Raw genomic sequence first — 14,322 nt, forward strand, 5'->3', positions numbered from 1 at the left:
ATTCAACATCTCTATGTGAGAAATACATATCTGTCAGATATTTGCAGCTGCTAGGAAGTCATAAAGCAATAAAACACCTCCATATCTCAAACCTACTAATTTTCTTTCCAAGACAATACAAAAAAACTTCTAGCTCTAGACATTGTGTTGCTACTGAACTGAAACTGAGAGATAACATATTTTGTTTATGGTCCAGCTATAAAGTAACTTAACCTCAGCTATTCTTAAGTTTTGCAGGTTAATCTTCTATGTTCCAGCAGGGTACACTGTGGATACATCTTAGCTCAGTGCATACATACAGTTCTGTATAAATCATATCAGTATTTACAAAGACATAGACTTATTTACAAAATTCCAGATAGGTGGCCTGGCAGTGTGACTATATATATATATATATATATATATATATATATATATATATATATATATACTGCCCTTGTGGGCCATTTTAAGCCTAGCCAATTACCCCATGTGAGAATCAAACCCTGCACTTTGTGTTTGCAAGGTAGATACCTTAACCATTATGTCATCATAACACTAAATCTTCTTTTCACTGAAACTCAAATAGTTGAACTCTTTTCATTAAACATTTATTTCACTGAAAACTTGTGGATATCAGGAAATAAAATTAACAAACAAAAAAAAAAAGCCATAGCAATCAACTACAGCCCTAAGAACCACATGGTGCAAAAATATCTATTCCTCTTGTGGGGGGGGGGGTCATCAAAAATAAAGTATCTAGGGGTCTGTATTGGGTTGAATGTCCAACTAGCAGCTAAAGAGATGTGTGAGGGCATTCTTAGAAAAATAGTTTCACTGCTGAGAAAATGGAAAATGTTATACACAGATGAAGACAATAGTGTCCAGGCAATTAAAATGTTTATTTTGTCTCTGATTCTTTATGTTAGATGTATCAATATATTCAAGGCATAGAAACATGGAAGAAACTGAATCACAAATGAAATGCTTTTTTCGGGGGGGAAAGGAAGTCTTCAACAATCAGCTGGGAAATAATAAAAGCATCAGTAGATAAAGGAGGATTAGAAATGCCTGATTTGGAAGTCTACCATATAACATCATGAGTTAAAAATGACCATCATACTACAAGCAGAGGAATACACACAGAAATGGAAAGAAATGATGTAAGAGAGAATGGGGCTGGATGATCCTATCGGCAACTTGTCCATGTGGGTATATCTGGAATACCCTCATCCAGGAGGAGTACTTACTCCACCCCTCTTTCAGAGCTTTGTCAAAGTAATGAATAGGAAATACTTCAAACCATGGCTTCATTTTATAGGCTCAAAAGGATATAACTTATTGGGTAAATCACAGCCAGGTCTTTTACAGCCTTCTGTAATGTGGAGAAGAAAAGGAAAGAAACTGAGATATTGGGAAAAACTGACAAACAATAAGGATACAAAATCATGGGAATTGGAAAAGCAAGAATTTGGACTGCAAAATAAAGATAGTAATGTGGTTTTCCTGTGTGAATTAAAGGCTAACCTCAAAGAGAAAATGGACACCACCAAAAATCCAAGACTAGTAAGGATTATATTAGAGACTAGAAATGGAATATGGATCACTATAAGACTTATAGGAAACACCTACAGTATAGAGCCTTGTGAGAAAGATGGACAAACGTAGACTTGAAGTGAATTGATGGATGGGGTCAAAAGCTAGGTACTGGATTAAATAGGGAGGAATGGTCAACAATAGCCTTAGCTGCTAGGTATGCCATCAAAGCAAGAATGTTTAAAATGTTTGCCTTGTAGTATCTATACAGGTATTTCTATACCCCAAACAGGCTTCGATAAAATGCCCCCCCCACACACACACACCTTGATAGTTGTTGGAGGTATGACAAAGAGGGGGAAGGGACATGCAAACACATCTTTTGGGACTGTGAAAATCTTGGGGAGTTTAAACTGCAACTGTAGCCTGAAATAGAAAAAAAATAGGGGATGGAAAAAACAAATTAAACAAAAAATTTCTATTGCAATGGAATTGGCAGCAGAAAAATAAATACAGGGAGTGATTATTTACTTTAATTACTGTGGGAAAAAACAATTACAAGGCTGTGGAAAAATAAGGAACTTTCTAAGATAGGAGAGGTAAGATTCATGCTGTCTGAGATCAAATAGAACTAAACTATAGGCATCAACAAGGTTGGGCTGTGTAAATAGGCTTTATGGGACAAACAAAACTTAGATAATTTCCAACTAGTGGTAGAGGCATATGTGTACCTTGTTATCAGTGGAGATATAACTATGCTAGTTAGAGCTAAGTAGGAGAAACCAAGGTAAATCAAGATCTGAGATTAAGTTAGAGGCTAGGATTGCCACCTTTCTATGTGCCGTGTCCAGAACAAAATCACACTCCTTGTATTATCCACAACCCAGCCTCTCTCTACCCATTTGCCTCTATTTTCCCATCCATTTTATGACATAAACACATATGTCACTGTGAAGCAAAATGCCTTCTTTTGTTTCCCCTGCCTTTTTTTGAAGGAAAATTGACAGATTTCAACACATTGTATTTGTGTTAGTGATGCTTTTCAGTTAAAAAGTTGGTCCAAGGCTGCACTTTTTACAAACTCCAGCATTCTGTTTGTGCAGATAAACAGAATATTGGAGTCTGAAAAGTGCTGTCCAAACTACTGGACTAACAATCTGATTTCCATGTAGTCTGGAAAAATACAGGAGATGTGGCAACATTATTAGATGTCCAGAAGACTTAAGTCATGAGGACCCTCCAATGAGCCATACTCTGAACTTAGTTTAATCTTTCTTGTTTATCCCTTTCTCTTTTCTTTCAATTTAATGAAATTTGTAAGTGGTATTCAGCCAGTACAATGAGATAAGATAAAAGCAACTGCATCAACTAATGGGCCACACATAATCAAATGTGTTTCCTAGTTGCTGGATAACCATTTTTAAAATGTATCAACTGTATACTTATAAACATTGTAATCAAGGGCATGTCCTCCTTGAGTTACCCTTAAAGTCTTAAAGTGCTCTCACTGTTTTCCATTTCCTATCAACTATTGAGAGGAGATCTTGGCTTTGCCTATAGAGCCTTGAAATATATGGTCCTAAGTAATCTCTTACACATCCACAAAACTTATATCACCCTAAACACCCACTCAAGAGACCTAAATTTCACTGAAATATAAATAGAGCTTGTTGGCGGGATAGAGATCATTTGCAGAGAACACCTATATTATAAAACAGATTATCCTTGGACGTTAAACTGAGTTGCTCCATGACCCTTTTTAAGCAGAACCAGGATAAATGGATGTGTATTCATAACTACACCCCCAGTCTGTTCCCTCTAGCCTTTATAGGAAATGGCTAAAACTAGGGACTGGCATTAATTCATGTCTTAGTGAATGGTGGGCTCATTCACTGGGCAATAAATCGTCCACTGAATCAACAGCCTACTATGAAACTATGACTCTAAATGATGTGTTGTAAATTGCTTTATGGTTAGCATTTCATATATTAATGGGTGGAACCTTCCGATGGCAAATATGGCTGAAAATTGTTTAGTTCATATATATATATATATATATATATATATATATATATATATATATATATATATATATATATATATATATAATATGTGTGTGTGTATATGTGTGTGTTTAATTTTGTAACAAATGCTTTTGATTATTTAATGTAAATCATGTGAATTCTTGATATATAAGGTGTGGGACATTTATTACTAAATTACACTGAAGAAAGTTTTCTAAGTTGAGTGAAACTGGTTTGCTGTTTTTTTTTTTTTTTACTGGCAGCTTAATGTTGGATGTAAGGAATTAACATAGTACATAGTTTGTGGTTAGGTCAATGGCTATCCCTCTAAATTATAGCACTAATATACTCCTTGTTATATCTGTATTTTTAGACTTATATAAAACTTTTCATGTTACTGTAATATTGTGGATATGATTTTGTTTTTTGATATGGCTGTTTGTTACACTTTTTTCAAGTTGTTTAATAAAATGATAAACTGTAGAGACTATATAAGTTTCACAGTTAAGCACTGATTGCTTAATAAGATTACTGATTGTCTTCTGGGTTTTGTTTGGCCTACATTTTTTCTGAGATTTGATCATTTTGAAATAACTCTTACACTATGAATAAAAAAAAAACAAGGATGCTCCACAAACCAAAGCATATGAATGTGACAACCATACTCTACACCATCCCCACACTGACATCACAGACTTACATCTAGAAGGATTCACAACAGGAGTGATGCCCTTCATTAGCTTGCAGTGTAACTGTATCCATCTCTGCATGTCATGACAGCAGAGCCTGACATATGAATCATTCCATGCCATGATCACAGACCAGGGCAACCCACTGTTGCACCTCTTAAACTAAGTTGTATTGTAGCGAATGTACTAAACTTTTATAAAGGTTTAACTGACCTAGCTGCACATCTAACTGATAACCCATGTCCAGATTATGCAGCCAAAGGGTGGTGCTATTCATCTTCCTGGTTGGCTATATACATTTCATAATACACAGTGCACAGAGTGCCAGTAATGAAAGGGAAAACACATTTCACTTTAAGAGTATTGCCTTCCTGTATTTGCCACCTCCTGTTGTTAGATTCTGCATTTGTCTCTATTTTTGCGTATTTACTGTGCTGGCAGAAAACAGAGAGATACGGTGATCTGTAGGAGTGTTATAGCTTCCCGTTACTGAAAGGATAATTTAAGTGGTAACTGTATTGATAAATGCATTTCCTTTTCAAGACTTGACCTTCACTTACAAATAACTGTGTACTGCTGATAGCCCTATAACCTCAAGTCTCAGGATACTACTCTGTTAATCTGGCCCATAGTTAAACTACAATTAGATAAAATGTTTTTCTTCATACCTTCTTATCAGAACACACTATGTTCAGACTTGAGGAAAATTACTGACATGCAGTGACAGTCTGGTCTAATTACATCATAGTCCGTTACACACAAAACGTGTCAATGGTAATATTGTCATGGGACTACGAAGTGTGACAAAAGTGTGATTATTTTTATGAAGCATGTTAAAAGAAGAGTTGCATATGTGTATATCGTATCTTGTTGTTTTGTTAACAAAAATTTCTGAAATCCTCTAAGGAAGGAATTTGGATATTTAAATGCAGAAGCAAAAGTAAACAGAAAGCTCAGCTAGAAATGAAACAATGAATGTAAGGAGCAGAATTAGGTCATGAATGTTGTGAACGTAGATGTTTGAGGCAAATTAGCAATTCTGCCTTCCCTTAGAGTGGGTATTGCTTGAAACAGGTAAATGCTTCATTTGGTCTAAAGTATGTACTTGTATTAAAATGGAAATTTGCTTACTTTTATAATAATATTCTTTTTAAGCAAAAGCATCATTCGCAACTGTATACCCCTGCCACATTCCATCTCATATTGAAGTCTTCTGATTCAATGTCTTCTGCACTGCCTGAAGATGTATGCCTGTGCCTTTATGTCTGTATATGTGTGGCCTGTCTGTCTTTCTGTAACATAGTTGCATACAGGTACACACATATAGACAAAAAAGTAGAATCATTTAAAGGCTTTGAATCTGAAAAACTGCTTGCAGCACATCAGTGAATGACTATCCAGTACATTCTGAATTCAATATTTGAGCTAGAACTGACAGCTGGGCAAGTTCATGAGTCACAGAATGATTCAGAATTTCAAGAATTACATCATGTTTTAGGACTGCCTTGACTGTTAGCAAGCTGTTGTTGGCTAAAAAACTGAGGAAGGGTGAGTGCAAATAATGTGCTCTGCTAATATGCTTACATAAAAAGGATTGTTTGTACAAACTGAGCAACTCTAGCTTGACTGTTATGTGACAGTATGAGCTGGCAAGTGAAAACACATAAAAGCATTTACCCTATTCTCAAGTATTGACTATTTTAAAAGTGCTATACATTTACATTTTTATTATATGTGTATACAAAAACTGGACTCACATTATGGGCTGATGGAAGTACTGGGATTAGTGGAAAAAAACCTTTGTTCTTTCATGTCTCCAAAAATAAAAAAAATTCTGCTTTATGCAAGGTGGTAGTGGCAAAGGTGAGCAGAGTGTTTGGCTAAATATAGTGTAAGGTGTAGATTCCAGAGAAGTGAAGGCCAAATATTTATTTTACAGGACACTTGACTTAGTGCCTAAAACGTTCTTAGGATATTGGAGGAACATTACATATCAGCAACTCAAATTATTAGGAAACAAGAGAATATGGAGTGTGAGGAGATTCTACTTAGTTAAGTTGTCTCTATGGGTGATCTAGAAAATGGGGAATGGGCACAATAAGTGGGCTAAGCCGTCTTTATTTGTTAAAAACAAAACAAACAAAATAATGAAGCAGAAAGTCATACAAACAAAACTTTATTGTAAAATATTTAGTGTTTTCATCCCTCAATTTCCTGTGACTTTATGAATAGAGTAGAAAAACACAATCCTGGCGCCAGAATGTATTTATAGTAGAAATTATCCCATCATATTTCTTCACAGCTTATTTGATTGTTCAGCCTTAAACTACTAGAACAAGATATAGAAAGTAAAATTGTATGACAAAGTAAACAAATTTAGAATAAAAAGTTTTACAAACATCAGTATACACTGACAATATATACTGTAACAATTTTAAGCAGTTTTTAAAAAAGTGATAAGTATATCAAACAATCTTTGAGCTTAACCAATTATAATGATTGTGCCCTATGACTTAGCACACTAATCAATGATACATGGTCATTGATTCCTGGTGAAACAGTTGCATTTAATTATAACTTCCACACTAGTTTTTTTATACTGTAATAATGTCTCCATGTTGCCTCTTCTTTCACTATAGTTTTATCAATAACAAAACATATACACTTTTTAAATGACCTGCAAGCCTCTGTCTACTTTAATTATTTGCTTTCTTTTTTGATATCCTTTAAATATTTCCTAATTCTGTCCCTCAATCTTTTTATAGTTTTTCCAACATAAAATGCTGGTCATGACACATATCACTGCACAAACAACTCCAGTTGTGTCACAATCATAGTGACCAGGGCAAGGAATGCTTCTTTCACAATTTCCGACACTAACATATGGCCCATCATTTATAAATTTACATTTTTAGTATTTTTTTCATTAATTTCCTCTTCATACATGTGGAATTATGCCTAGAGTTTGCTTTAAGAATTTCTTTAATGTTTCTACCTTTACTATAAACCATATTGTCTGTATCACCCAACTTGTTCTCAACATCGTGATCAAAGTAAACATTCCAAGCCGTCTTTATTATCTTTATATATTTAAGTGTCAGGAATAAAGGGTAAAACCAATGAAGGATCCTCCCCTCTGGTGATAAAGGGGTGCCTTACTTTGTAATGACACTAATATTCTGATTAGGATTTAGAAATGGAGCAAATCAAACTTTTCTACCCCCTAAAACCTTGTTCCTCACATTGTGTAACAGTTGTTGTGGGTAACCCCTGTCAGAAAACAAAGAAATCAAGTTGTACAACTCAAGCATAAAACAGCAGTCATCATTAATAAATCTTAAAATTCATACCATCAGACCCTTTACAATACTCATTGTTTGGTGTATAGGATTAAAGTCTCAAAATGTAAAAAATAATTAGAATAAGTCTTTTTATGATAATCATAGATGAAAAGCATCTTAAATTGAGATTTTTACTTAAAGAAATAGCTAAATACTTAACACTTTCATGTCCAATTTGGTATGTAAACCTCAAATAGTGTGTAGTACGTACTAAGTAAGACTCAAAGGACTTAACTTTATCTATACTACCCTTCCAAATGATGAGAATGTCATAAAAATTGATAATGTACTTGCAGCTTAGCAGAAGACTGTGACATAAACATAAAGTTATCCTTCCAAACAGCCAAAACAGTGTTGATGTAAAAGGAGGGCATAAGCTGCCTGCATAGGTACACCGACCTTTTGGTGGAAATATTCATCTTCAAAAAATAAGTTGTTATTTGACAAAACCATATCTAAAAAGTCATTCAATACTGTGATTTCAGCATTAGAAAATGTGTCAGAAGTGACCAACAAATGCCTAAAACTCTCTAAACCATCAATGTGAGGGATAAATGTAAATAAATTAACTACATCAGCGGTGGTGGTGCTGCGGTAGCGTTGTCGCCTCACAGTAAGACGCTGTCCAGTTCGATTCTCAGCTAGAGCATCTTCTGCATGGAGACATGCGTGAATGGGCTTACCTTCATTGAAGGTTGTGCATCAGGCCTGGCAAGCCGGTACGTAAAAATCAACTGCCAATCATTAGCGGACCGGAGTTCCGCTGTGGCGACCCCTAACCGGGAAAAGCCAAAAGACACAAAATTGTAATAAAACTATATCACCATTGTAAGGCACTGAATTCAAACTAAGAGGCACCATGAATTTCACAAAATCTATCTTGTCCAGCATACACTTACATCTTGTGTCAATATACAAAGCAAGTATCTCAGTCTTAGACCCCTTAGCAGCCACAATTGGTCTTAGTGGCAGATTAAAAGTATTTTTATGAATCTTGGGAATCCTAAAAATTGAAAGTGTCACAGGATAAGAAACCATAGCAAAGTCTAACAAATGTTGATCAATAACTCCCTATAAATACAACATAAATACAAGTCCATAAAGCTATAATCAATTTTGGCATATGTTATGTTAATTCATTTTTCAAAATTCTTGTATGAGTGTACTTGTCAGAAAGTAGTTGCAACATTTTGAAGGAGTAGTCAACACTACCTATCAACACCGCTGTACTGCCTTTATCAGGTTTCACTACTCTAATGGCCATGTTTTGAGAAATATCCTTTAGTAATCTCCTTTCTTGAGGTGTTAAATTAACCAAATAATGACTGTGTATGTTTGCAGTATTATTGGTTTTAGCCAGCTTAAAGAATGTTTGATATACTTATTATCACATTTTTTAAAACTGCCTAAAATTGTTACAGTATGCACTGTCAGTATGTATTGGTGTTTGTAAAAGTTTTTATTGTAAACATATTTCATTTCAAATACAATTTTAACACACTTTCTATCTCTTGTTCTAGACTTTTAAGGCTGAACAATCAATTATGTTGTGAAGAGATGTGATTGGATAACTTTTACTATAAATACATTGTGGCATCAGGATATTTTCTAGTATCGTTTTTATACTCTGATGAAATCCCATGAAGCTGAGGGTAGAAAGTGCTAAGTATTTTATAATAACAGTTTTGTTTGTGCAACTTCCTATCTGTTTTTTTTTTTGTGTGTGTTTTTTTTTTTAGTTTATTTATTTTTTGTTGATTTCTGGTCTTTATTTGTTGTTAAACCATGTTACTACAGTTCACAGAGACTTTCAGTCCTGAGCCTGCACAATCAGAGGCAAGAATAAATAATTAGGCTCCAGAGATGGAGGGATGGGATGATACAATTCAAGAGGAATGACAATGATGAAGACCAAGCATGACTAGCAAATAAAGCAGAATGGTCCAAAATCTGAGATGCAGAGAAATATCTATATATAAATGTGGTGAGTATTTAGAATACCTTCCCTTTATGGATAGTGGATTTTAAATTTGAGGAATCAGAATAAATGAAATGGGAAATGGGAGAAGGGATTTGTCAAATGCAACCAGATGTGCAAGAATTAAATATGCAACGAAGAAAGAACAGTCTCTTTCTACATACAAAATTATATTTTCAGGTCTAGGCATAAATTTCAAAAATCAATATCTCTGCAGTTTTTTAATTTTATATATATATATATATATATATATATATATATATATATATATATATATATACACATATATAAATAATTACATATTTACAATGTATACACAGAAAGGAAGAAAGTCAGCATCACATACTGCTATACAATGTTAGGAATACATTGGCTCATCAAGGTATTCTTATACAATTAACACATTAAGAGTCTTGGTATTTCAGCAGCAACATTTCAAGGCTTTCCTAACCAGTAAAAGTCTTAGTATGATTTATATATATTATTCTGATCACTTTTTCAGTTTTATATAGGATTCTTGCTAAATTTAACATTTATTTGAATGTAGGAACTGAGTTTGATTTCCAATTTTTTTTAAATAACTTTAATAGCAACTGCTAAAAGACTTCAAAATATTTTTGTTTGGCTTTTATAGACACAAGAAGTAGAACACTCAGTATTATTGATCTAGTGAAAGAACAATTATCAGACTATAACCCCTTAAAATATGCTTATATCTTTCCAATACACATTTAATTTTTCATAATCCATAAACTTGTGTGTCCAATCAACTTTTACATCTTTACTACATCTCCAACAAATTGAAGAAGTTGTTTTACTAAACTTAGACATTTTATAGGGAGCAACAAACATTATATGTATATATTTCAAGCATGAAAACTTTCCAGTATAAACTTGAAGTTTACTAACTGATTTAAGTAACAAAGTTTAACACTTACCATCTACTGAGTAACTCAGTCTACTACTATCTAAAAAGTTCCAGAATTTTGCATCAACATTATTATTATTTATAATTAACTTATTTAACTTGGACAAGCTTTGTAGGTCTATTTACCTTAGATGACAGCATTTATATATCCATATAATGGAGAAATGGTGTTCTGTTCCTCATCACTCATATTATGTACAAATTCATTTAATTTCTTACTGATGGTCATATTAACTGATTGTCAGATTCATCCAACTTGTAATCTTTCATTAAATAGTCTGGCAACTTAGCTTTTCCTTTTTCAAAGCAATCAGACCATAATACTAATCAATTGCTTTTTAGTAAATTCATTGTAACATTGAATTTTCTTAAATCTGGAGGTTTGTGCTATGGGAAAGCACAAAAAATTTCCTTATGATATTAATGGAGTTTTATTTCTAATGTACTATATTTGATTATCTTATAAGAATTCAGTATAATATGCTCCTGAATGGTTTTCCATTGACTATTTTAAGTTGAGTCTATCCAGAGTATAATAGAGTTAAAATTTGCAGCAATAGAATAAGGTTCTACATCTGGGAAGCTAATACCACCATGCTTTCATAATCTTATATGATTTCTATAAGCAATTCTTGGCTTTTTATTATACCATAAGAATGAAATTAATATTTTTCCATTCTTTTTTAAGTTTTTGTCAGATATTAAAGTTATTGAATGCAATATATATATATATATATATATATATATATATATATATATATATATATATGTGTGTGTGTGTGTGTGTGTGTGTGTGTGAATCTCTCTCTCTCTCTCTCTCTATATATATATATATATATACACACACACACACACACACACACACACACACACACACACACACATATATATATAATCTTGGGTAATATAATCATTTTAATAAGTACTAACCTAGCCTCAAAAGTAAAAAAATACATTTTTAATAAGAAGTAACAATTATTCAATTATTTTTTTCAAAACTCTTATTGATAATCTTATTCACATCTTAATAGATTTTTATTCTGAAATATTTTAGGTCTTTTCCTTCCCAATTATACTTATATTTATCTTAAACTTGCTGTCTAGCAATTGATTTAACACTAAAGTTTGTTTTATTATTATTAAATTTCAGCAGCGATCCTTCTTGAATGTTTTCAATTTCCTCATCTATTTCTTCAATTAAATAATTTAAATCTCCTATAATTAGTAAAATATCATCTGCAAAAAGCCGTATTTTAGACTGACAATCCTTTAATCGAGAATCCATCAATTTTTTTTCATTTATTTTTATACTATTAGCTAAAAGTTTGATAATTAATGTAAGTAGTAGAGACAACATCCTTGCTTTTTGCCTTTATTTAAAGTAAATCCTTGAGAAATGTAAGGTCCAATTTCAACATATGCTTTGGAGTCTCTATAGTGGTTTTTATTTATATTCCAATAAATTGTTCTGGAAATGCAAATGCTTCTAAATTTTTAAACAAGTAGTTCCAATCTACAGAATCAAAAGTTCCCTTGATATATAAGGTAATTAGGGCTATTTTTTTGTTCATTCATTTTTCTAACTCAAAGATATTTGCTCCCCTTTTTATATTATCATACATTAGTTTGTTGACTATAAATCCTGTTTGATCTTTATTAATTAATTTTGTCTGTTATATCTCTTAATATTGTAGCAAAGATGGAAATAAATATTTTACAGTTTACATTTAATAATTAAATAGATCTATATGAGGAAACTAACTTATTGTTTAAGTATAGGTGATATTACAGACATTTTCCAAGAGGGAGGAATTATTTTGTCACTCTATCCTGAAAACATTATTCAGTATTTCTAAAATATTTAACAGAAGCAGATTATATAATTCAGTACTCAAACCATCCTGTATAATTCCATACTCAAACCATCTAACCCTGGAGCTTTACATTTTCTCTTTTTTTAAAGCTTTTTTAACTTTTATTACAGTAATAGGCCTATTCAATAGAAATATTTGTTGTTCATTAAGTTCATTACTAAAATTTTTCTTTAAATACTTGTCTATTTTGTAATTATCTGGATTATTATTGTATCCTTATTAAGATCATCATGGAATTTTTTTAGAAATATTAAGCAATTCCTCTATGTCTGAAGTAAGCTTATTAGTGTGAGGATTTTGGATATTGTTGATTTGTGCCTCTTTGCTTAACATCTTACTTTTATTAGCTAATCTATGTGGATTTTTTAAATTCATCACATAACTGTGCAATTTTACCTTTTCTAACGCTATCTCCACTTTAAAACTGATATTTTGTCATTAATTCTTTAATGACTTCAGTATTTAAACACATTTCCAACAAAATAAATTTCTGCCCTGGGATCTTCAGTTTGCTTCTACAGCATTGCAACTGGACCTCTCTAAAACGCCTTCACCTTGACTCTGCAGTTGAAAACTTCAGCGATACTTTCCTGGATATTCTAAATAGTCAGGCACCCCTTAGGAGGGTCTGTGTCACAAAAAGCATCTACCATGGCTAACCAAGGACACCAGGCAGCTCTTCAAGCAAAGAGACAGAGCCTGGTCTCAATAACAAGTGACCAAAAAGCAATCTTCTTATCTTATTGACAATTAAAAAACTGAGCCAAAACACAAATCCAAAATGACAACAAGGCTTATTACACCATAATCCAACAATTGCATTAATAGATAATAGATTAAAATTATCAATATGTATTTAGAAATATATCTTTTAAAAGATAATATGACACATTTATCCACCATATTAATTTAATTGCATATAAGACTTGAATGCATTCCTCCTAAACACTATCTTAACATTACACATTTTTAATTCTTCTTTTCTACAAACTAAACTACTAAAACTCATAAATACCAAAAAAGTCTACAACTGTAACTATATATATTACTAATAAAACACAATCTACCATGAATACCAAAGTTCATAGTTTGCCTATCAAATAGACAAATTACTATACTATCTTTTGATCTACCAACACCTAAAAATTCAGCAAAAACTAGCCAAAAGCTATAGTGACTTACAAATAATTAATATATTATATACAAATTAAAAATAATGAAAGAATATTAATTTAGTTATATATTTTGTCATTTAAAACTATTGCCCCCATTACCACATAAAGGTTTAATAATCCTCTTCTATTAATCATAAATATTAAATAATCCAACAAATAGTGTACCGTATACCTATTTCTATACCTATTTCTGTAATATTAGTATAAATTATCCATTAAATATTCCTAAATTATTTGCTCATTCAACATTATTATAACTAAATCTCTAAATTTATTTATTTTATTTATTGGCATTTGATTACCGGGAAAGTCCACTGGGCCAAAAGAGCCCATTTTCAGTGGAGGCCTGGGGAGAAATGCTCCAAGAACATGTTACAAACTAGAACAGATGAATAAAATATATCAGTGTACATACTAGCAAAGTTAAAGAAAAACATAAATTAACAAGTAGAGCTAGCATAAGCAAAATAACCTATACCATAACAACAAAGGCAAAAGATGTACCGTTGAAGAAAACATAAATGTACATGTTCTAGCATTTTCAACAGAATAGCATATAACATATCAACAAGCAAATTAGGCAGTTGCCCTGAACACTTTTCCATTGTATCTAAGATATAGAATAGAAAAGAGAGTGAGTGTGGTTTGAGAGTGGAGGCTAAGTGTAGTTTGAGAGTTGATAGAGAGTATATACATTAAACTGAGTGGGACCTGAAGAGATAAAGATATCTGTAAACTTACAGATGACAGGTAATCTTATCATACTAAACTATTATACAAAAGGAAAATCGAGTTTGA

This window comes from Protopterus annectens, chromosome 12.part0 (genome assembly GCF_019279795.1).
Source record: "Protopterus annectens isolate FY-2018-M chromosome 12.part0, PAN1.0, whole genome shotgun sequence".
NCBI lineage: Eukaryota > Metazoa > Chordata > Ceratodontiformes > Protopteridae > Protopterus > Protopterus annectens.